At 46.2% G+C, this 22,390-nt stretch overlaps 1 protein-coding gene across 10 annotated transcripts in view; it reads right to left on the reverse strand.

Annotated features, from left to right (window-relative positions):
* Positions 1-22,390, reverse strand: part of DENND1A (DENN domain containing 1A) — a 494,220-nt gene that overhangs the window by 179,364 nt on the left and 292,466 nt on the right. The window lies entirely within an intron of this gene.

Raw genomic sequence — 22,390 nt, forward strand, 5'->3', positions numbered from 1 at the left:
CCTGGTGTTAACATGTTAACATTTCCCTTAGCCACTAAGTAGGAAGGTCACACTTTTAGTTGGATTCCATTTTCCATAGAAACCCAGTTAGTGAGTCAAGGCTCAGAGGCTCTGGCCAGAAGTCCTAATTCCCTGGGCACAGGAGCAGAGAGGGTATGGGAGACGTGCTTACTGGGTGTGCACACTGGTACGGGGAGGAAGGGATAGGTAAAGATAGAGAAAGGAAAAGTCCACCGTCTGGGAGCACCTCTCCACAGACGATGTAAGTATGAGATGACGCTTCTTTCTTTCTTTCTTTTTCTTTTAAGATTTTATTTATTTATTTGACAGAGAGAGAGATCACAAATAGGCAGAGAGGCAGGCAGAGAGAGTGGGGGAAGCAGGCTCCCTGCTGAGCAGAGAGCCTGATGTGGGGCTCGATCCTAGGACCCTGAGACCATGATCTGAGCAGAAGGCAAAGGCTTAACCCACTGAGCCACCCAGGCGCCCCTGAGATGATGTTTCTAATCACGATATTCACCCGCTGCTGGAATCCACCTCCACTTTTCTCCTGTTCACCCACCACTCCCAATCTCATTTAGCCCCCTTCTCCTCTCAAATATCAAAGCTCATTCCCTTAGAGTCTAGAACTTCAGAACTGTTGTCTTTATCCCAGTGGGCCTCAGTTAATTAGAAAGACCCTACAATTCCAAAACTGGAATGCTTGTGGGTGTGAAAGACAACATATCATGCCAGGGCAAAAGACATACAGTAGGACATACGGTCACCTTACCTATATAAGGGACCAATGTATTAGCTGCCCTCTGAGGCACTGCAGATGACTGTGCAGATGTGCGCTGCCCGAGGACGCCCAGCCAGCCAGCCAGGGGGCTGAAATCTGCTAAGCCGCACACCTGGGTCAGGGGTGGTGGCAGTGGGAGGAGGGAGATGCCTTTTCCTAATTCATCCCAGAGCACTGCATTGCCTAGTGTTGGGGCTGGACCATCCCAATGGCTGCTAAGCCAGAGTCTGCTAATGCCCTAGAAATGGACAATTACAATGTAGAATATATAATAATATAATATAAACTAGAAGCCCACTGGTATTTTATACTTTATCTCATTTAACTCATACCGAATTCTGCAAAGTGTATGTTATTGCTTTCACTTTATGTCCCTGGAGAAAAAGCAGGCTTAGAGAGGTGAGGTAAGGGGCCGAGGTGACAGCGAGGGCCGCCTCCCCAGCCATGCTCCTGTGGCACCACACTGTCGCTACTTGTCATTAGACACCCTCAGCGAGACCTCTGCAGAGCCCTTGTCATGCGCCCAGCACCCCTTTGCCTGCCTGCCTTCCTCTACTGGGGTGCGGGCTCCTTCAGCGGCTCATCTGTTGGGCTCACCGCTTCCTGACGATCAGAACCCGAGGAAATGGCACTCGGTCAGCGCTCAGTAATGCTGGTCAATGCTTGTTCTCTCCAACAGCAGAACTATAGTACCAGAACCTGGTACTTTTGTAAACCTTTTGACATTCTGCCAAGCAGGAGTGGGGCACTGAGCTAGACAGAAGCCTCACATGGCTGAAAATGGTCTCAGGGGATGACATTCCGGGTCCCTCCCACTGAATACACCTAGAAGCCTCAAACTGCTTTTGCTACTGAGTTTTCCAAGCTACCAGGGGCTAGCCCACAAACCTCTCAATCCACGCACCAGCACTTCCCGAGGGCCCACTCTGGGCTGAGAACCGCAGAGAAGGGGTAAGACTGCCTCCTTGCAAGTTTATTGTGCTCTCCAAACCCCGACACTCACATTAATCCACTGCTTTGTCTACAGGGTAAAGAGCTATCAGCCAACAGCCTGGAGAATAACACAAGTCACTAGAGTTTCATAAGCACAATCCCCACTTTTCAGATGAGAATATTAAGGCTCATGGCGAACGGTCCAGAGTTCCTTTGCTGTCTCATTTTTCAGTACAGGAGGTTAAACACCTCACAATGTGCTGGTAGGAAGTCACACAAACAGCCTCTACAACTATCTTTTTCACTTTTCTCCCTCGGTGTCGCTCACACAGATTCTTTCAGATTCGCCAACCCAGCTGAAGACAAAGTCTCACCATTCCCACCATAAGAATTGGCTTGCCTCAGTTTATGCGGCTACTATTTGGCTACTTTTTGTCTATAAAACTGGTAAGACAACTGGAAAGAAAACCTGCCGGCCCCTTCTCAATAGCTCATGGGCTGTCACTTTGAAAGCAGAGACACCAGAAACAGAACCAGAGAAGGGGGTACAAGGAACTCTGTAACTCAGCAGGGGACTCTAGGCCTGGACGGCCAGTGTACCCCAGAGTTGCCTCTTCTGCCTCATCTGACCTTCTAAACAGCCCCAAACAGAAGGGGGGCAGGGGGCTTGGCCACTGGAGAGAAGCCTCCGAGGCTGAAAGGCTCAGCCAGAGGGATGTTGATTCTGGACCAGAATCGGGCGTTGTTTCTGTGTTCCCAGCAAGGCCCCAGCAAGCACAGACCAGCCCTTGTGGGCTCTCCATGGCCTGGGCTGGAACAGGCTTTTGATTTCTTCCCACTCCTGGCTGGAGGGCTTGCCGGTTAAGCTGTGTGGAGTGTTTACTTTTTCAACAATGGCAGCAGGCTGAAGAAGAGGAAAAAACCTGGCCCTTTTCTCTGACTTAGCAGGCCAGGGTCCCCTTAGTAACCAAGATGCCCAAGCACCAGGCTCCAGGCAGGAGCTGGGTCGGCACAGTTTCCTCTTACAGGACAATGCTGCCCTCCTGGCAGCAAGGCCTCTTCCAAAGGGGCTGGCGTAGACTCAAGGGCCTTCCTGAAGCTCAGTGTTCCCAAGGAGGGAATCGGAGGCCAGCTTGGCCGGATGGTGCCTTATCCCTGAAAGGCTCAAGGAAACAGGAGCAGTGAAGAAAGCCAACCGCCACTCCCCCTCCCCACTGCCCCCCTGCCCCAACAAAAACCCCACCCCACAAAAACCTCCAAACTACGGGGGTGGCGGTGGGAAGTGCTGGTGGAGGAGGAAGCTGGACCAGGACTGGATGCCAGCTCATTTAATCCCAGCCACGCTAAGGGAGACAGGATCACCTCTGTGGTAGGGATGAGAAAATGAGGCTTGGAGACATCAGAGAAACTGCCCCAGATCACACAGCTGGTGAGTGCCAGAGCTGACTTTTGGACCCACTCTCGACTCAAAGCCTAACTATTTCTGAAGACATCCCAAATCCAATTGCTCAGACCTCAGAACAAATACCTGTAGGGTGTGAAGCTAGAGGAACACTCTCAGGGCCAGCTTTCTCGGACACAAAATAAGCACTTGCCTTTTGTATCATAAAAATCACATATGCCTGTTAAAAATAAAAGAAGGGATGGGGCACCTGGGTGGCTCAGTGGGTTAAGCCTCTGCCTTTGGCTCAGGTTGTGATCTCAGGGTCCTGGGATCGAGCCCCACATCGGGCTCTCTGCTCAGTGGGGGAGCCTGCTTCCCCCCACCTCTCTCTGCCTGCCTCTCTGCCTACTTGTGATCTCTGTCGGTCAAATAAATAAATAAAATCTTAAAAATAAAAAAAGGGGATGGACAAGAAAGTTCAAAGGAGGAAATTATACTCGCTTTCATCCTTCCATTTGTAGACAATGTTTTGATGTCTCCTTCTATAACCCTTCACCCCAATCCCTACTTTTAAAAATATAGTTAAAATAATTCTTGTTTCTTTCTGATTTTCTCATTTATTACAATACAGGAATGCTCTATTTCATTAAAAACTTTGTGAAGACCATTACTAATTGCCACAAAATGTTCCATTTCATGGCAACAAAGTCAACCAAGCCCCTCCCGTTGGCTATTATTTCCAGTTTTTCAGCAATTTTTATATATAATATTATCACGAAATTTGGAGGCATAAAGCCTTGTGCTTTAGGATGGATTCCTAGAAGTGGAATTTACTTTCCACTTCTTAAAAAGTGTCCCTCTCAAATTCGACTTTGAGGGAGATATCTTTACTTCCAATTATTTTAAAGTCATTTTATCCACAGCTTGTGTTTCCTACTCTAAGTGAAGAAAAATCAGCAAAGACACGAGCAGATGTCAAAATAGTCCTCCAAAAACCCTACCCAATTAAAACACTTACTAGTACCGCAGCACACCGAGACAGCTCTCCGGTAGCTTGTCCCACCAACACATTCCCTCTCTTTTTAGTTACAACATATGCCAAAGCTCCTGCCAGCTGCAAACCCTCCCCCCCACCAGACTCTATAGGCTTTTTCTCAGAATGAAAAAAAAAAAAAATACTGACATGCACACCGACTTTCCAAATGGCATTTCTTGCACAGAGAAACACACAAAAATGGCATCTTCCCATAAATATTGTTAATCAAAAATGTCTTTCTCTTTATGCTTTGTCACAGACAGACTTAGCCTGACCCCAGCCTCTCAGGACAGGGAGGGAAACATCATCGTACAGGAGGTGGTCAGGGCAGCTGAGAGGTTTATAGACTCTAATACAGGCTTCACTAAAGGATCGCGCCTCTACCTTGAGGGCTACCTTAAGGCAAGTCAGGTTTTCATCTATGAAATGGGGATCAAGACCGTTCCCCCTCACAGAGTTGCTGTGAGGGTTCGATAAGCAAGTGTATGTAAAGGAGTCAGCCTGATTCCCGGACACCCGAACAGCCATTCAACAAACAGTGGCTCTCCTGTCCGTCAGTCCCCTTTCCTTCGATAGTTCCTGAGAGCTCGGTGGAGCCTGGCCAACCTCACTTCAGAGGGACTCAGTTAGCAGTAAGTTTGCCTTTCCCTGTGCTCCCCTGAGGTCAGTCCCACAACCAGAACAACATGCCAACGAATTATTTACAGAAGTATTTGCTTCCTCTCCTAGTCTTCGGGCTTCTTGGAGGTAAAAAAGACTTGTCTCTGCTCTGTCAGTTCCTACCCCAACACCTGGCTCATGGAAGGCAATTCCTGAATGAAATGAATGCATGAACGGGGGGCAGCAGAGCAGAGCGGTGAAGGGCACAGGATCTGGAAGCCAGTCCGTGAGTTCTAACACTCACCAACTGTGCCAGCTTGGGCATTTCATTCCATCTCTCTGTGCCCCAGTGTTGTCCTCTGGACACTGGGGATGACAACAGTGCCTCCTTCACAGGCTTGTGATGAGGACTAAATGGGTTAACGTTTTTAAAGTAGTGCAGGGTGCCTGGCACAGGAGAAGCTCAAGATAAGGGAATTTTATTTTGTTAAATTGAAAAGAACAATCCTTTGAGGGTGGTGGGAATAGTCTATATATTGTGATGGCAGTGGGTTCATGAGTGTATGAAGCTATCACAATTCATTGAATTCTACACTTCAAATGGATGGTTTGTCCATAAATTGTATCCCAATGAAGTTGATAAACATATTAATACTATGTCCAGAACATGGAATAAAAATCACAGTAGATGGTAAAAAATTAACACAAGAATGGTGAATGGATGTTACAAGACAAGGTAATTAGTCCCTGGTACATTCAATTTGCAACTGAGTTTGGCTCCCTGCTTCTTTCCTTTCTTTGATCTAGCCCAGGATTTTTTTTTTAAACTTTGTTTTTCTTCTCATGCCTTCTTAAGATAAACATAAAAATCCAATGCCCCTAGAGACACTGATATAACTCCCTACACAAAAGTAGAGTCTGTTTGAGAATCACTCTACCTTTGGTGTTTCCCCTGTAAACCAAGACTTTATTGAGCCTTACTTTCTAAAACTGGTCATATGAAAACAATGGCTTTCCTCCCCTAAACATAAAATAGGGACACTAGTTTAAACCACACCAATACCCCTCCTCCCCCACAGATGGGGAGTGATCCCGCCTGTCTAGAGAGGGGACTGGGCAGCTAGTGACAAAATGGAGGACTCAGAACCAGTCCATAAGATGAAGTGGAAGGGTCTGTACTGGCAGTGTGATCTCGGGAATTCAAGAAGCAGTCAGAAGCATGTAATGCGCCCCTGGTTTAGGAAGCTAGGAGCTAGATGTGGAGGAAAGCTGGTCCTACACCTTGAGGAACAGATCAGCTTCCTCAGCTGAGCGCTGGGCCCCTATCTAGGATGGGGGTCAGTGAGGCAGCAAGCACGGAGTCAATGAGCCAGCAGGCCGTACATCTTTTCTCTTGTCCTTCCAGAAGGACTGTCATCTGGGCAGAGCTGGGGCATGTTTGTCTCTCCTCTTCCAGTGCCCAGTGCGGTGCCTGGACATAGGGCAAATGCTTATTAACTAGAGAATGAATGGGATGTTGTGGCTGGATGCACTCTGCTGGGAGGCAGGCTTAGAAGCAGATGTCAACGTAAAGCCCACATGGACAAGGGAAGCCCAAAGTAAGCAAAATGGAGTTTGCTCAAGGAAGTGCAATGGGAATAAGAATGATGATGGCAGTGATAATAATCGTGTGAAATTATCATGATTAATTAGTACAGAATTAATTCATGGTTGACATAGAAAGTAAGATAGGAGTTAACATGGGAGTTAAAACTGTGAGCTCTGGAATGAGACAGCCAGATTCAAGCCTTGCCTCTGTGACTGTGTAACCTCTAGCGATCTCTTTACTTCTGAGCCTCAGTTTTCTTATCTATAAGATGGGGATATTGGGACACCTGGGTGGCTCAGTCCTTAAGTGGCTGCCTTAAGCTCAGGTCATGATCCCAGTATCCTGGGATCAAGCCCTGCATAGGGCTCCCTGCTTTGCAGGAAGCCTGCTTCTCCCTCTCCCATTCCCACTGCCTGTGTTCCCTCTCTCTGTCTCTCTCTGTCAAATAAATAAATACAATCTTTTAAAACAAATAAAAAATAAATTAATTAAATTAAATGGGGATATTACTACTTAGTGCACAGCTGGGTTGTGAGGGTTAAATGATACAATGTGCAGATAAGATTTAACACAGTACCCGATTGCAGTAAGTGAACAATAAACTGGGGGGCGGGGGGTGGTGGTGGTGGGGGTGGCTATGGAAATGGAGTTTCTGTCCTTGCGATCTGAAAGTTAGGCCCACTAACATGGATTACAGTTCCAAGACTGTAAGAATTTAAACTGGTTTTCAGACCAAAGGCAGAAGCTGCTAAGACTCCACTATGACAATTTTGTGCTATTAAAACCGAAACCAGCACCAATCTAGTGTTCTTTTCCTAGCTATGTCCCAGGGATAGGAGCGCATTCTCTGGAGCCAGACTGCCCAAGTCTGAATTCCCAACTGTGCCAGTTACGCATATGTTGTCTTGTGCAGCAGTTTCCTCATCTGTTCGATGAAATTAAAATAGTACTGATCCCTGGGGACAATAATGGTTATCCTTAGGTAAGAGGCCAAATGACTACAAGAGGACACCAGAGGGGCTTCTGGGGGACAGTTAGTATTTTGTTTCTCACTCTGGTGGTGGTCACATGGCTGACTGACCTTGTTGTGTGCACAGGATGAGTGTGCTTTGCCCTAGAAATCTTACACTTCAATAGTAGTATTGTAAACAAACAGTAAATGGCACGGACATCACTCAATCGTCATGGTCATTGCATGAGTTAAAATATGTAGAAGAACTTAGGACCGTGTTTGCTACACAATAAGCACTGAGTATTGATTATTCTGAAAAACATCATAAGGGTAATTATTTTGACAAAAAGGATTCACTCTAGAATGTATTGCATGGTCAGAAAATCTGTCTGCAAAGGAAGACACCTCCAGGGCACATGGTATTTCTTCAGTCTGTCCTGCTGTCTCTCCAGTGAAGATCAAAACAGAAACATTGCCTGGGCACCTTCTGAGAGACCCTTGTGATCCTGTGTCAGTTGGGTTTCAGGGAGCAGCAGGAGGGAGCAGAAGGAGTGTGAGTCAGATGGACAGGGCTTTGGGTTTTACCTTCTTTAATTCTTACTCATAGGACCCCGGGCAAGTTATTTAAATCTAGCTGAACCTGTCTCCTCATCTACATAATGGGGCCATCACTACATACTATATAGTATTGTGAAAAGATTAAGTAATAGGAAAATAAAATAGAAAGAGTTAACTCAGCACCTATGTGGCCATGTTCCGTCCCATCTGCCCAGGGCACTAGCCTTGACTACAGGCAGGCCTTCTCCCTGCTGGAGTGACCTGCTGAGGCCTGCAAGCCTGGTCTCCTCTCCTGTGGCTGAGGCAGCACCTCTGAGACCAGCAACGAGACCACCAAGGAAAGCGGTCGGGTCCAAGACCGACTCTGGGCAAGGACACTCTGTTTCAAGAGAACGTAGCATGTTCCCAAGTCAGAGTGTTGTCACACGCACAACATGCTTTGCTGCCTCAAAGAAAATCCAGTCTCTGTCCCTCTGTGAGAGAGGCCAACTGATATGGCTCCCAACATTAGGTCTTCCTTCACTCTGACTTCTCGGCAGCTGTTTTAATTTTGAAAGATGGAGAACATGGCTCTTCCATCTTAATAATGTGTTAATCCAAATTTTATGCTGCACACTAGTGCTGGGTTCATGGAGTCCCCTCTGAGGCTAATTCTACTCCTGGTGGGCCAAGACACTGCAAGGCAGACTGGAACTGGGGTTTTACATGAGTACACCATCATCTTACGAACTCTTACAACAATAACAACACGATAGCCACTAGCCTGTGTGCTCCTCCCATACCCAACCCTTTATGAGTACCCTATCATATCATCCCAACCACACTCCTGTGGAGAGAAGGAGATTGAGGATCAGGGAGGTCAAATAGCTTGTCCAAAGTCCTCTGGCTTGGAAGCAGTGGAGCTGCACACTGAACCCAGTCGAACACCAACACCCCATGACCCAGTGTACCTTATGAACTGTCTGTGTGACACGTTGTTTCAATCAACAAACATACTGAGCAACTATAACTTAACAGATGTTTGTTCAACACATACCAAAACAATTAAGCCCTTCAGGAACTTGATGGTTGGCCCAGACCCCATTAAAATTCCCAGGGGAGAGGGTTTTCTCCAGAATAGCATACCCATTTGATGGATGAAGAAACTGAGGCTAAAGAGAGTAAGCAGTCTGCCCGTGCTCTTTACAATCGGTGTTTGTCAGAGAAAGGGATTTGAATCTTGGTTCCACGTGCCAATGTTCTTTCCACTATACGGCACATAGAAAATGTGCCCAAATGCATGCGCATACATATAAGCACATAACAAAGAACAGCATGGGAGCTGGTGGCCTCCTAGGAAGAAAGGAAAGAGAAATAAGAGGGAAAGTGGAAAGGACGAGAGGAGGAAAGGCAAATCTTCAGGTTTTCTAAACTCTTTATTCCCTCCTGAAATCTTGGATCCACGCAGAGGGAACAGTGACATTTTCCTTCCCTTCCTCAGGCCCCAAAGGTCACCGAGCTGCCAAGCAGTTGATAAACGTAGTGGTTTTTCCTTTGGAGCCAGGAGTCACTGATTTGCTCCTTCCTGCTCCGCAAAATTAAAAATCTAAGCCCGACAGTTCAGAGGACCCCTGAAACCGCCGCTGGAATTTCCCAGTGTGCTTTAAACAGAAACAGAAGCTTGACAAGCGAGGGAAGTGGTACAAGCCCCTCCCAGGTCAGGCCAAATCCACTCCTCGCAAGGTAATCAGCACCGACTCTCGAGTCCAGGGATTTTCGACCCAGGTCGGCATGGAGCGGTTTCTCCGATGGGCGATTTTTCCTTTCCTGATTTTTCTCTACTGGACGTTCCTTCAGTCATTCACCCCTTCAGTCGGTCATGCGTCAGTCGGTCATTAAGGCCAACTTGATGCTAGCTTTTAAGGCCAGTCAGCCACGTAATGAAACGTGATCCCTGAAGTGAAGAAGCTCGGCCTCCTGACGGGGAGGGCATGGATAGGGAGCGGTGGGGTAAGCTCTACCCAGCTGGCCTAAGAAAAGGCACAGGAAGGTACGGTAGAAGAGAACATCTCCCTTTGCACGGAACTTGCTCGATTCCCTCCACTGGATGATCCAGGGTCCAAGGTCAGAAAATCCCAAGGCTGGAGTCCCGGCTCTTTCACTCACTAGCCAGGTAGCTTTAGGCAAGGCACTTTACCTTCTCGGGCATTCGCTTCTCTGTGAGATGGGAGCCCCCGTCCTTACCTTTAGGACTTTTGAGAAGATGAAAGCTTAATAGGGCCTGTGTTTCCTAGAGGGCCAGCTACACGGTCAACTACATGGCCTCCCTGAGAGCTGGGTTCTTCCCTCCCCAAGCCTGCCCTTGTGGTGGTGGTGTTCTGCCTCAGACTGGAGCGGGTTCCCCAGGCTGGAGACTCAGCTTCCTCATGTGTCACAAACAAAAAGATGAAGAAGGTCTGTGGTAAGGCACAAAGGAAGGATGAAGAGGTAGAGCACTTGGTGAGATGCGAAGATGGCTCAGACCTAGGTCACCATGGTCCTCTCCATCCCACAAGACCATGCTCTTCTATAAAACCTTCCTGATTACTCCTGCCCCACGGCGAGTTGCCTTCTGGAAGTCCTAAGCGCCAAGCGCAGTGGATCATATATGACCGGGCCCATAAAAACCAAAACCAAAAACAAACAAAAGACTTGTTTAGTGATGTTTCCAACTATTTCATGTATCGCTGTCACGTTTCCTTGAACCATTCTAAGCTTCCTATCTTCACAGAAACTGCAATAACACTATGGTCGTCTATAAAGTACCATAGGGTTATTAAATACTATCATTTTAAAATGCATTTTTTCATCTGATCCTCAAAGCAACCTCACAGAACAGGCATTATTAATCCCATTTTACAGACAAGAAGACTGAAGCATTCGCACCAGGTCCCTGTGTAGTAACAGGGCTAGGACAAGAGCTCAGGACTGCCCGAGCCCAAAGCCTGGTGGTCTCCCTCTCCTATCTGTGTAGCCCCTCTACTTTCCCAGCTGAGTGAGTGTCAAGGACAGTGACTAGGTGACAGATTTATTTTGTAACCTCTGGATAGACTTATCAGTGGCTAGTTGCAGAACTGCAAACAGACCCTAAACCTGGACCAGTATCATATTTTTCTTTTGTATATACAACAACACTTCACACAATGAAACCACTTGGTTTGAGTGCTGGTTCTGTAATTATTAGCTATGTGACTTTGGACAAGTTACTTAACCTCCCTGTGCCCAACTTTCATCATGTGTAAAACCGGGCCTCCACCACCGGAGCACAGGCTGGCTGTGAAAATTCAGTAATGTGTGGACTGTGGCTGGCAGGATTTCAGAAACAGTATCCATCCAATCTGAAACGGTGAAACTTGAATGTAAGGGTTTCACTGGGGGTAGAAGTTGGATGTCGATTCCCTGGACCCAAAATGGTTTGGGGTCACCCTCCATAAAATAGGGCCTCATTCCTCCCACACAACTGCCAACTTGCCATCATCCATTCATCACTAGGCACAGAGAACCGGGACTCCCATCTCCACCTGCCTTTTATTTGAAATGTCAATTTTTAAAGAGTGGAGAGGTTGGAAACCCAATTTAACAAGCACGCTGAAACATTGTTTATTGCCCCCATAAACATGGCTTAGTGAGAATTACGGACTTAATCAGAGTGAACTTATCTCACGGTGAAAAGGAACACTTTAAATTTCAGAAATGGCACCTTCACTGTGAAAATCTCTTAACTTTTCAAACAAACTACAGGGGGTCTTAAACAGATGGGCAGTAAAGGGGCAGCCATTACTGTGATTTGTCTTGCCCAAGAGCCAAGGAACCCTAAAGGTCCATAACAACTTTAAGATCTAGGAAAAGTGTTTGGAAAATCATATTCAGGAGACACGTCTCTAAAAACACCCAAAAGGTCTGCCGAGTAAGAAATAATTTCTGCACAGCGGCTGGGGGGCGCCCCAAGAGGATGGACCTGGTGTCATCAGAACGGGCTACTTAATGAAGCAGCCGCACCGAGAAAGCACCCCACGCCTCCTCTGTGTAAGAGTAAGCATTTAGCAAGATGTAATATTTTGGTGACCTGCTTTTCAGAAACGAGGTGTTACATAAATCACGAAGGCGGCTCAATGGTTTGTGTGTGTGTGTGTGTGTGTGTTTTAAGCTATTCCAGAGGATGAGGTGCTGTGAACCCCAACTTCCCAACCTGAAGCTTCATTAGGGCTGCTCTGATCCTTCCAGGAAAGGTTTTCATAAAGACGCCCCATTTTGCTGAGAATCTATCAGCCTGGCTGCCAGAGGCAGGAAAGGCAACAGATATAAAATTTTATTATTTCAATGCCCCAGTAGCAGCCAGGAGGACTTAATGAAATCGCCAAGATTTACAATCTGAAATAGCTATTGCACAGACAGATATGGTTAAGGGAGCTGCGCCCTCTGACCTTTCAACCCTTTGATCCTCACACAGCAGGTGGCCTGGAGCCCCCTCCTGGGCATCTTCCCTCTCTTCCGACTCTGCCGAACCTTGATGTGCAATAAGCCTGACCCTACACAGGTGACTCTCGTGGTGCTTATCACTGGCAGCTGCTGCTAATGGAATGGCCCCAATCACTTGGCCTCGAGATTCTAACTCCGAGATGGGGGAAGAGGAGTCTGCCATGTGGTGTCCAAGTGGTGCCGAAACGATGCTCAATAATTCAGCCCCAAGTCCAGTTGTTCGGCAATGCTTAACAATGTCATTACAAAAAAGCTGTCCTAGAAATGGAACTATGTCTCCTCCGATTTATACTTTGAGTTGGGGAAAAAAAAATCACCTTTTAAAAATAAATCACAAATCTCAGAAAAAAAAAAAAAATCAACCCCGAAGTCCCAAATGCATCTCTCAGAACTTCCCTAAAACCATGTGCAGCAAATTTATACCAATGAAAATCAAAACAATTTTTGGAAACCTAAAATTGACTGTTTTCAGTTCCATGAAATTTCATTTAAAAAGCCCCATATGCCAAAATGTCCAAATTCTCTTATTTTTAAAAATTGGGATGACTTCCAAACTCATAGCTATCTTTTTCTTCCTTTTTTTTTCTTTTAAAGCTAGGGATGGGTAATGTGCATATGTACTTATCAAGCTTCATAATTTAACCCATTCGGTCAGTACAAAATATTTGCAATAAAATGCTGCAGAGGCAGGATATAAATTTATTACCAATAAATCATTCAAAAGCAATTGATGCCAAGGTTTAGCAGATATTACATTTGGTTAAAGACATGTCCAGAACCCTAGGCAGCCCCAGCCTGCAGCTCTTAGTTTTTGTCAGATATCTGGGTTTATGGAGGAAAGGATTTTAGGCAGGACACATAAACCACTCTGTGGGATACTGATAACTTCCAAACACAAAAGCAAACTTTAGTGCCACTGTTGATCAAACTCAGGGAAAGCCCTGAGCCAGTGCCTTTATTTTTAACAAACATGGTATGGTGGCCCCACTCTACCTGCAAAGGCCAGAGCTCAGGTCATTAATGTCTGAATCCAAAGGCAAAGAAAACACTCAGACCTCTTGTAGCCTACATGGCATAGCTCTGAAGTACTCAACTTTAAATTCATTTTGAAATCAGCTGAGAATCAAACAATATGTAAAGAGAGGTTTACAGACTCCAATTTTAGTCACACTTTTCTCTATGGGTGTTTAAGTTTAGTACAGAAAGCAGTTTATGGAGAAATCAGTTTAGCAGGGGGAAAAAAAAGGTACGGTTACTACATTGGAGTTTGACCACTTTGTACAAAATTATTACTAAGCTGTCTTCTTCAGAGACGCCCAGTGGAAATCCTTTATTAACAATAATCTCTCCATTGAGTGAGGGCAAACTAGTGGGCGTGGAGTTTTAGTCACATTCTTTCTGTCATCGTGTAAAGGCAGGTGCCCCATTTCACAGATGGTAAGGCACACGCACACAGGAGTTCAGGGACTCGCCCACATCCCGTGCAGACAAATGGTGGAGCTGCCCGGAAAGCCAATGGTCCATCCATATCTTCCCCCAAGCAAAACAATAACACGCAATAATGTGTGCAGAAAATACCAGATTTCAGCCTGCTTACACACTGCCATGGCCCATTTAAAGGCCTTCCGAATCAATTATTTTAGGTCATTAAGAGGAAGTTTAATTTGGTTGACAAACACCCCTACTGCGGTGACCTCACCTATCAACAACAAATGTCTGATGGTCACAAGCCCGGACCATGAGTCTGTGGAGCACGGTGTTAAACAGAACCACATGTGTCCGGATTCCAAGTGGGATCTGCCTAGGCCAAGGGTACTGCTCTTCAATCATCACATGGCTGGTCTCTGAGCTCCCACAGGGGCCCCGCCCCTAATCACTTGCAAGGACTTTATGAAAAGAAGTCACCAGTCCCATGTGGCTGTGCTCGGTTAAAAGTGCCTTTGAGTTAATGTCAATTTAGAAAAAGTCACTCACTAAAAAATACAAAAGGAGGCTGGGAAAGGGGAAAGTCAATCTTAGGTAGATGCCTTTGAACTACAGAATATTGATATACGTATAGTTGCTTCCATTTATTTGGCACCATGGGCCCGGTACCAATTCCCTCATTTACTGCTCATTAAAAACTCCTATGAAGTGGGGAATCAACCCATTTAAAAGTGAGGTGTCTGAGGTTTAGAGAGATAACACAACATCCTCTCTATAAAGTCTATACTCCCCTCACAGGGTGACCATTAGAAATGGTATGGCTCAAGGGCCATGTACACTGGGAGGTCCTCATTCAATGGTTGATATCATTAAGTATCTCCAACAGGCATCTCTCTCTCTCTCTCTCTTTTTTTAAAGAGTTTATTTATTTAATACATAGAGAGATTGCACAAGCAGGAGGGAGAGGGAAAAGCAGGCTTCCTGCCGAGCAGGGAGCCTGATGTGGGGCTCGATCGCAGGACTCTGGGATCATGGCCTGAGCCAAAGGCAGACGCTTAAAAGACTGAGCCACCCAGGTGCCCCCCCCTAAAAACAGATTTACTTATTTATTTTAGAGAGAGAATGAGAGCACACGAGCAGGGGGCAGGGAGGGGCAGAGTGGGGGAGAGAATCGTCAAGCAGACTCCCCGCTGAGCGCACAGCTCCATCCCAGGATCCTGAGACCATGAAACCGAAATCAAGAGTCAGACGCTTAACCGACTGAGCCACCCAGGCGCCCCCTGAATAGTCATCTCTCCAGAGGACAACACAGTAATCCTGTGTGGAAAGGAGTCTTAACTATGGGATGCAGCAGAAATACCACAACTGACCTCTTGGTTCAACAAAGGAGCTTGTTTAAAGCCACCTTGACTTAAACTAGACATTAACTAGGGCTGGAATTTGAATCCAGGGCCACCTAGCTCTGGAGCCCAAGAGTCCTTTCCACTCTTGCTGCACAGCCTCCTAGCGCGCCGCTCCTTTTCTTAATCTGACAGGATTTTGATGAGTTCAAGCTTCTCTTAGTAACAGTTGATAAACTAAATTTTCTTTGAAGTCAGTTTTCACATTGCTAAGCGGAACCTACATATAATGACTGGCTAAGTGATGATGGGAAAATTGGCAAACAGGAGCATCAATGATGGTTTCACATTTTCTACTGGGATTCTCCCTCATAAATTACTCAGTTTTGCTAATCTATAACAGAGGCTTATCTCATCTCACAAGAGAACATTTCAGTCACAACAAATTAGACTGAAAATGTACTGACTGCAAGAGATACTTAAATCAGCCAGAAGAACTTGCTCCCTTTGATTACATAAATTACTACCAGAGCTTTAAATTGTTTTATATTAACTAATTCCAACATTAGGGTAAGTGACATTTAAGAATCATCCTCATTTTAAAGTAGATGCTGTGTGAGGAGGAAAAGCACTTTCAGGGGAAACCCAACCGGCGGAAGGCAGGAGCTCCATCCAGCCCTAAGCTGAACAGAGCCTCTGAATTGTCACTGAATGCCGTGCTTGTGACAGGGACTCTGGTGTGGTGTTCCGCACGGTAACAGACAGCATGCTAAGGAAATCCCCGCAAAACCAAGCCATTTTTTTCTTTATATGATAAAGCAAGCACCAGCAAGTGTGCTGAACTTCCCTCCTCACTGCAAAGAATAATGTTCGGTAGAGTGTTTTAAAGAAGCTCTTCGCATCCATTGTATCACTAAAATCTCACAAGTCCTTTAGCTAGGTGACACAGTCCTCATTTTACTGAAGAGAGAATGAAGTCATGGCGAGGCTAAGTCACACAGCCTCAGATACAGGTGCACTCAGACCTCTGCTCTGGAGGCACATGAGGCCACCAGAGGCGTCTCCCCGAGCCCTTCACCACAATGCCCAGTGCATGGTAGGGGGCCACCCTGAGAAGGAAAAGCTTGGGCAAAGCTGGGGCCTCTGCCCAGCACGGGATAGGGTGAGGCCGGAACCACATGGCCTGCTCAGATGGTGCTCAGAGCAGAGGCTCTGGGTCCTCACAAACCCCCCGCAGCAAAGGGATTCTATAGAAATGACTTTCCCTGAGCCTCAGCTTCCCCCTGGCAGGGGGATTTGGAGGAACTCTCGAAATTCAAAACAGGTGAAGTATCTGGCACAGCATCTGGTGCTGAGCAAGAATTCAGAAGCTGTCTCAACCTTCCTATCTTGTTCCTTCTTATAAAGGAGGAAAGGAATGACTGAGCACTAACCAACAGGTCTTCATTGAATTTCTCAATTCCTGGGAGGATACATATACAAGCCACCACTTACATCTGAATATAATTATGGCTCCGAGTTTTGCATCAATCTCAGCATCAACAAGTGTGAACTACATCTTATTACCGTCTACCTGTGGAGTCCTGCGAAGAAGCAAAATGGCACAATGGTAAACAGGAAACACTCTTCTCCACTTGCTGTGAAATGGTGTAAAAATAAATTTATATGTAAAAAAAAAAAATTAAAAAAAAAGCGAACAAAGGATTAAAGACTTTCTGTGCCCAGGGAAAAATGAAAAGAAAAAACGAGTTAAAATTGTGTCAACTCATTTGACAAAAATTCGGGTTCTTTGAGATGGGTAGGAAAAAAGAAAGGTTATTTTTCTTTTCTGTAAATAAGTAAATCCTGTGATTTGTGTGTGTGTGAAAGCCTGCTATTTACACCCTGAGCCCCACTGCAGACAGAAATTGCTGCCTCTGGCTCCCACAGACCAGTAACTTGGTCCCTGGATGTGCCGACCCAGTGCTGAGCCAAGCACCCGGTTCAACTGCAAAGTTGGCTCCTAGGAGCTCCCGCCAAGCCTCCCCAGGTAAAGGATGGTGAGAAAGAGAAAGGAATGCTGTGACCTTGTCCTCATGCCCTCATGTACCTATCACATGCTTTTTGACATTGCAGTGCTGGGAAAGATGGCCAGGGGCCTGTGAGCCTGGTTTCTGGGTCTCACTCCCCCCGTTTTTACTGCCTGAACTATCACTTAGTATACAATCCAAATTTATATCCTCAAACTGGGCTGTAGAAAGAATATCTAATTCATAAAAAGTACTTGGAAATACGGAGGAAAAGACAAAACCCAGTAAAAGTGGTGCTTAAACCCCTGAAGAAAAGTCATCACCACAAACACCTCTGCCACTGCGTGGCGGCAAGGGAGCCATTCGGAAGCTGGGGTTTGGGACGCTAACACATCTGAATTTTATATATATGGTCGTGGTGTGTAATTTACTTAAGAATTACCTTGATCTTTATAAATATCAATTTACTTTATTAACATGGTTAAGCAGTTTCCAAGCATTTTATATGGAAGGACTGTGTTTCTAATGGCCCAGAAGGAGAAGGCCTGACCATGTTCCTCCCCTATTTACACACTCCAATGGCTCTCCATTGCCCTATAAAGTTCAAACTCTTTAACAAGGCTTACAAGGCCCTGGATAGCCTGGCCCTTGCCTGCGTACCTCAGCTTTCCTCTCTCCCTTCAGCTCTGTGTTCCTGTCAGATACTGAACTACTCAAACTTTCTGGAAAATTCCATGGTGTTCATTTTAAGTCTCTGTCGATGCCGTTCCCAGTTTCCCTGGTTTCAGTTCAGGTAGTCGGAACTGAAGTTGGAAGCACAGCCCTCAAGGCTAGATGTGGTGTCTGCTCTTCCAGGCCCAGGGCATCCCAGATTCACTGTAATTACTTTCCACTTATCTGCATCTGCCCCAGACAAAACCCTGTGAAGGCGGGGATCATGTGACATTCACCATTTCATACAGAACTCGTCACACGATGCAGTGCCTGTGTATGCAGAAGGCTCTCGAAACATTCTTGTAGAAGGGGATACAGACAGCATTTTAACCATAGGCCAGGCCCTAGGACGTGATGGACACATACAGGACTCCCTTCTTTAATCCTTACCACAATCCTAAAAGATGGATACTAAGGACTATTACAGATGAAGAAAGTAGGATAGAGAGAGACAAAGTATCATGCCTAAAACTCTTGCAGCAGGGAGTGGTCCAGCAGGGGACAGACAGCGCCTTCGCATTCTCCAGGTGCTGCTCCCACCCCTGACTCGGTCCCTCTAGCACTGCAAACACAACAGGGTGAGCACAAACCAATCTTGTGACACTCTCCTTGCCCAGATGGTGAGGACGATGAGCCTGGTAACCTAAGTGTCTCTGAAACAGAAGTCAAAGCCATCAGCTTAACAACGTGAATGACTTACAAGGCCACTGAGGAAATGAAAACAGTGATGGTCATTGATCTCTGTTGAATTCCATGTGCCAGGCACTGTGCGAGGTACCTAATAAGCATCAGCTCACCGGATCCCCCAACAGTCCTCTCAGGGAGATATGGCCACTGCCCTCACTTGATACGTAAGACAACAGAGGTTAAGAGGTCAATCACCATTCCCAAGATCGCATAAGCAGGCAGAGGGGAGCCGGCATCCGGAGCCCACATTCCAGCCACTATGTCTAGGTGCCCCTGTGTCTAGGTGGAGCGGCACCTACACGCCAGCCCGAGCCGCTGTCTGGAACTGTGCCAGGCCTATCGCCTTTCCTACTTCCTTCCTGAGCATTCTGCCGGCAGGAGTGATACATACATGATCTCCTGCATCCATCCCTCACGTCGCTCTGAGGCCTGGACACAAAGCATTGTTTGCGAGGCTTGGAAAGGAAAGTCTTCATTTGTCAAATAGGAGAAGCACCATCGACCAGATGTGACCTGGCACCTGCTACTGGCCATGGCATAGAACAGGGGCGGCAGAAACGTCTCCTGAACTGAACCGAGGTTGAGAGAAATGAAAGGGAACAGCCACTGTGTAATCTGGCCACGTTTCGGTACTTCTTAGCTGCCAGCTAACAAGATCATTCTCTCCAAGAAGAAACTAGGTCTATGCCAATAGCCTTGGCTATCCTGCTAACTTACCACTAGCCTCAAATTAATGTTTGCTTAAATGACAGAAAGAATATAAAAAGGCAGAAGGAGGGGTAAGAATCAGGATCAACTAAAAACTTGTCACTTTAGAAGGAAGGCAGTCTCTTTAAGGGGATGAGGTTACCATTTGACACATAGCAAGGGCACCCTGGTAGAGCACAGAGACCAGAATGAGGTCTTTCCCCAAAATAACCTTTTTTCAGATGAGAACACTAGGTTATAATTTATATTTCCTTTTGTGCAACAAATTTGAGTGTCATAAAAATGGTTAAAAAGTCTTCCTATGGTAGCTTTTTCTAAACTTTTATGAACATCTGCCACATTCATTTGAAGTTTAAAAAATTCTGGCACATATGCAAAGGCATAATAAGGTGCCTATAGCTTTCAAGAAAAAATAACAAGACAGTCAAAAATAAGCCTTTTGCTGAATTGCCAGTAAGAAAACTAGTGTGCGAGAGGAGATGGGCCTTCCCGAGCTCCTTCCTTAAAGAGCTTTCCTTTGGCCCCAGGTACGAGCTCCTCCCCGAGCATTACAGCCCATAGTTCCTGGAAGAAATCTCAGGAAAGCATTTCTATCCCTTGAAGGGCATAACAGAACCAGATAATCCCAATCAAAAGGAATGACTAGAGCACTTGGAGCCTGAGCTCAGATGCACGCGAGGAGACAGAGAGACTCAGTTCCATGAGTGGGTCGTTCGCAGCTGCCCAACACACCCTGGTAACACCACTTTGTCTGGAAAGTGGCTTAGCTGGCCTCCAGAACGGGGCGACAACTACTTCCGTTTTCCTTCTAGTGCTGACCACACAGGCTGCAGCATGGCAAACCCCTCCCCAATTTCAAACAGGTCTAAGATTTATCTTGCCTGGTACTTCCTGAACCTTCTCACTTAAAACCCTTCAAAGGCTGAGGACAGCAGACTTGCACCCCATTCACCTAAACACCAAACGGTCTCAAATATTCGCTTCAAAATTTAGGTACATTTTGCATTGCATGTTTTACTACCAAAGGCCTTTTCAAAAATGCCTTATAGTCATATAAAAAGGGGAAAAAATGGTACTCCATCTTTCAGTAAAATTTTAGTGCTGGGTTCCCTGGAAACAGTGATGCCCAGTGGAGGCTCTAAGTGTGTTCCGAATTCCCGTTTTCCAAGCGTGCACTCAATTCTTCTTTTCAGGAAGCACCTGTTCGGTGTCCCGCTAGGTGCTGACGACACCACACAAATGAAACACGGTCTTTGTTCTCACAGAACTCCTACTCCTAGGGATGACAGAGAGGACGGGGAAGCAAATAGCTATCATCCAGAGCAAGAGGCACAGGAAGTGAAAGATGACAACTGGGGGACTTTTGGAAAGAGCAGGCTTAGTGTTCAGGGATCACTGAGGGCACTGGCTAGCAAGGGACAGGGAGAGGACATGAGGCGTGACAGCGGTGGAGAAGGGGCAGAACACGGGGAGGGCAGAGAGAGCTGGGCCACAGAGGTACAGTGACGGGGCAGACGGCAGGCCACCAAATGTCGGGACTGTGCCCTGAATTTCGTCTCCGTCTTCATCCTTCCACAGCCGAGCTGATGTCTGGAACACAGAGGCTGTCATTTTGCTTGTCACGTGAATGAGGAAGGCTTCGTAAGAATCCAGCAAAGAAAAAGGTCAGTGAAGGCAGTGAGGAAGGAACTGGGTGAAGAGTCGGGTGAGAACTGTGGTCACTACTTTGAGAGAAAGAATGAGGAAGAGGATTACTCCATTGGGCTCTGCAGGTCCGGCCCTGGTGCCTTCGCAGGCCCTGGTGCCACTCAGGGACCCGGAGCACCAGAAGGCCTATGCGTGCGTGCGTGCGTGCGTACGTGTCTCTGTGTGTGTGTGGATAATGCATTGTTTGGGGAAGACTGCATCTGAGGTATCGGCAGCACACCAGGTGACAGTCAACTGGCGCTTGAAACTTTGCATCTGAAGTTCACAGAAAGGGACCCAGTATGAGAATCACAGCCGAGTCCCTGACATTGCCTTGGTAGCTGAAGCAAAAGGCCTCAGGTGAGATGACTAGAGGGCATGTGGAGAAGAAAACCGAGCTAAGACTAGAAACGTGGACAATGCTGAAGGTAAAGGCACATGAAAAGGAGTCTGAAAAAGCCTGTGCTGGAACAGTCTGGAAGGCAGGAGGAGGGGCGGGAGAGAGCTGTGGACTCCGACAGACCAAATGGTCTTCAGATTCGTGTTTCAAACTCTGCAACAACTGGCATGAAAGGTCGATGAGAAAGGATTCACTTTTAATTTTTCGCACAGGAGCGTTGAATGCACCCCGAAACTTGACAAACAAAGGTAAAACACAGAAGAAATCTCTTCAATCTGATCTAAATACACCATCCAAGATAGTCCATAAACTGTGTACTGTATGTGCTCAGGGCTGGGTGATGACAAGGAGGAACTGTTAACAGAATGTAGGAGCCACATGGCCGTCCTGTCAAATTAGAAATTTGAGCAGATTTCTGTGGTCTATTTTGATCAAGATTCTCAATGTCAAACAAACAGGTTTTTCGATAACCAACTTGTTTCATTTTCGTAAGCACAATAGCACAGTGTGCAACAGTTAGTGAAGAAGCAGGTGGTCCTCGTCGACGTGAAATGAAGGGAACAGAAGAAGAGAAGTAGCACTTCCTTTAAGACATGCAAAGCATCATCACAGACGGACATGGCTCTAGATTTTCCCTCTGAGAGCGTATCTCCTGTGAAAAACAGGCAAGCCCCCCACCTCCCACCCCGTTTTGCTCTAGTACAAATTTAAGCTCTCTCTTGAGGAGGGAAAAGCTTAAGGTTCATGTCTACGAACCAATGGCACTTACAAAAGCACAGAAAAGTCCTTTAAAAGAACTGCTATCTAATTGGTACAGCCATGCAGAAAGCAATCTGGCACCAGATTCATAGCTTTGACCAAGCATTTCTACGTTGGGGGTTCTGTGCTAAGGAAGTAAGTCAAAATGCAGATAAAACCTTATGCATAAAGATGTTCACCAAAAGACTATTTATAACAGTGAAAAATGATAAACAACCTAAGTGTCCAACAATAATGGGGAAATGGTTAAGTTGTGGTATATCCAAATGGTGGACCGACAGGCCCCAAATTAAAAATTATTATTACTGAGAGTAGATTAAAAACATGTAGAAA

This window comes from Mustela putorius, unplaced genomic scaffold (assembly GCF_011764305.1).
Source record: "Mustela putorius furo isolate JIRA1106 unplaced genomic scaffold, ASM1176430v1.1 tig00000596_pilon_pilon_pilon, whole genome shotgun sequence".
Classification (NCBI taxonomy): Eukaryota; Metazoa; Chordata; class Mammalia; order Carnivora; family Mustelidae; genus Mustela; species Mustela putorius.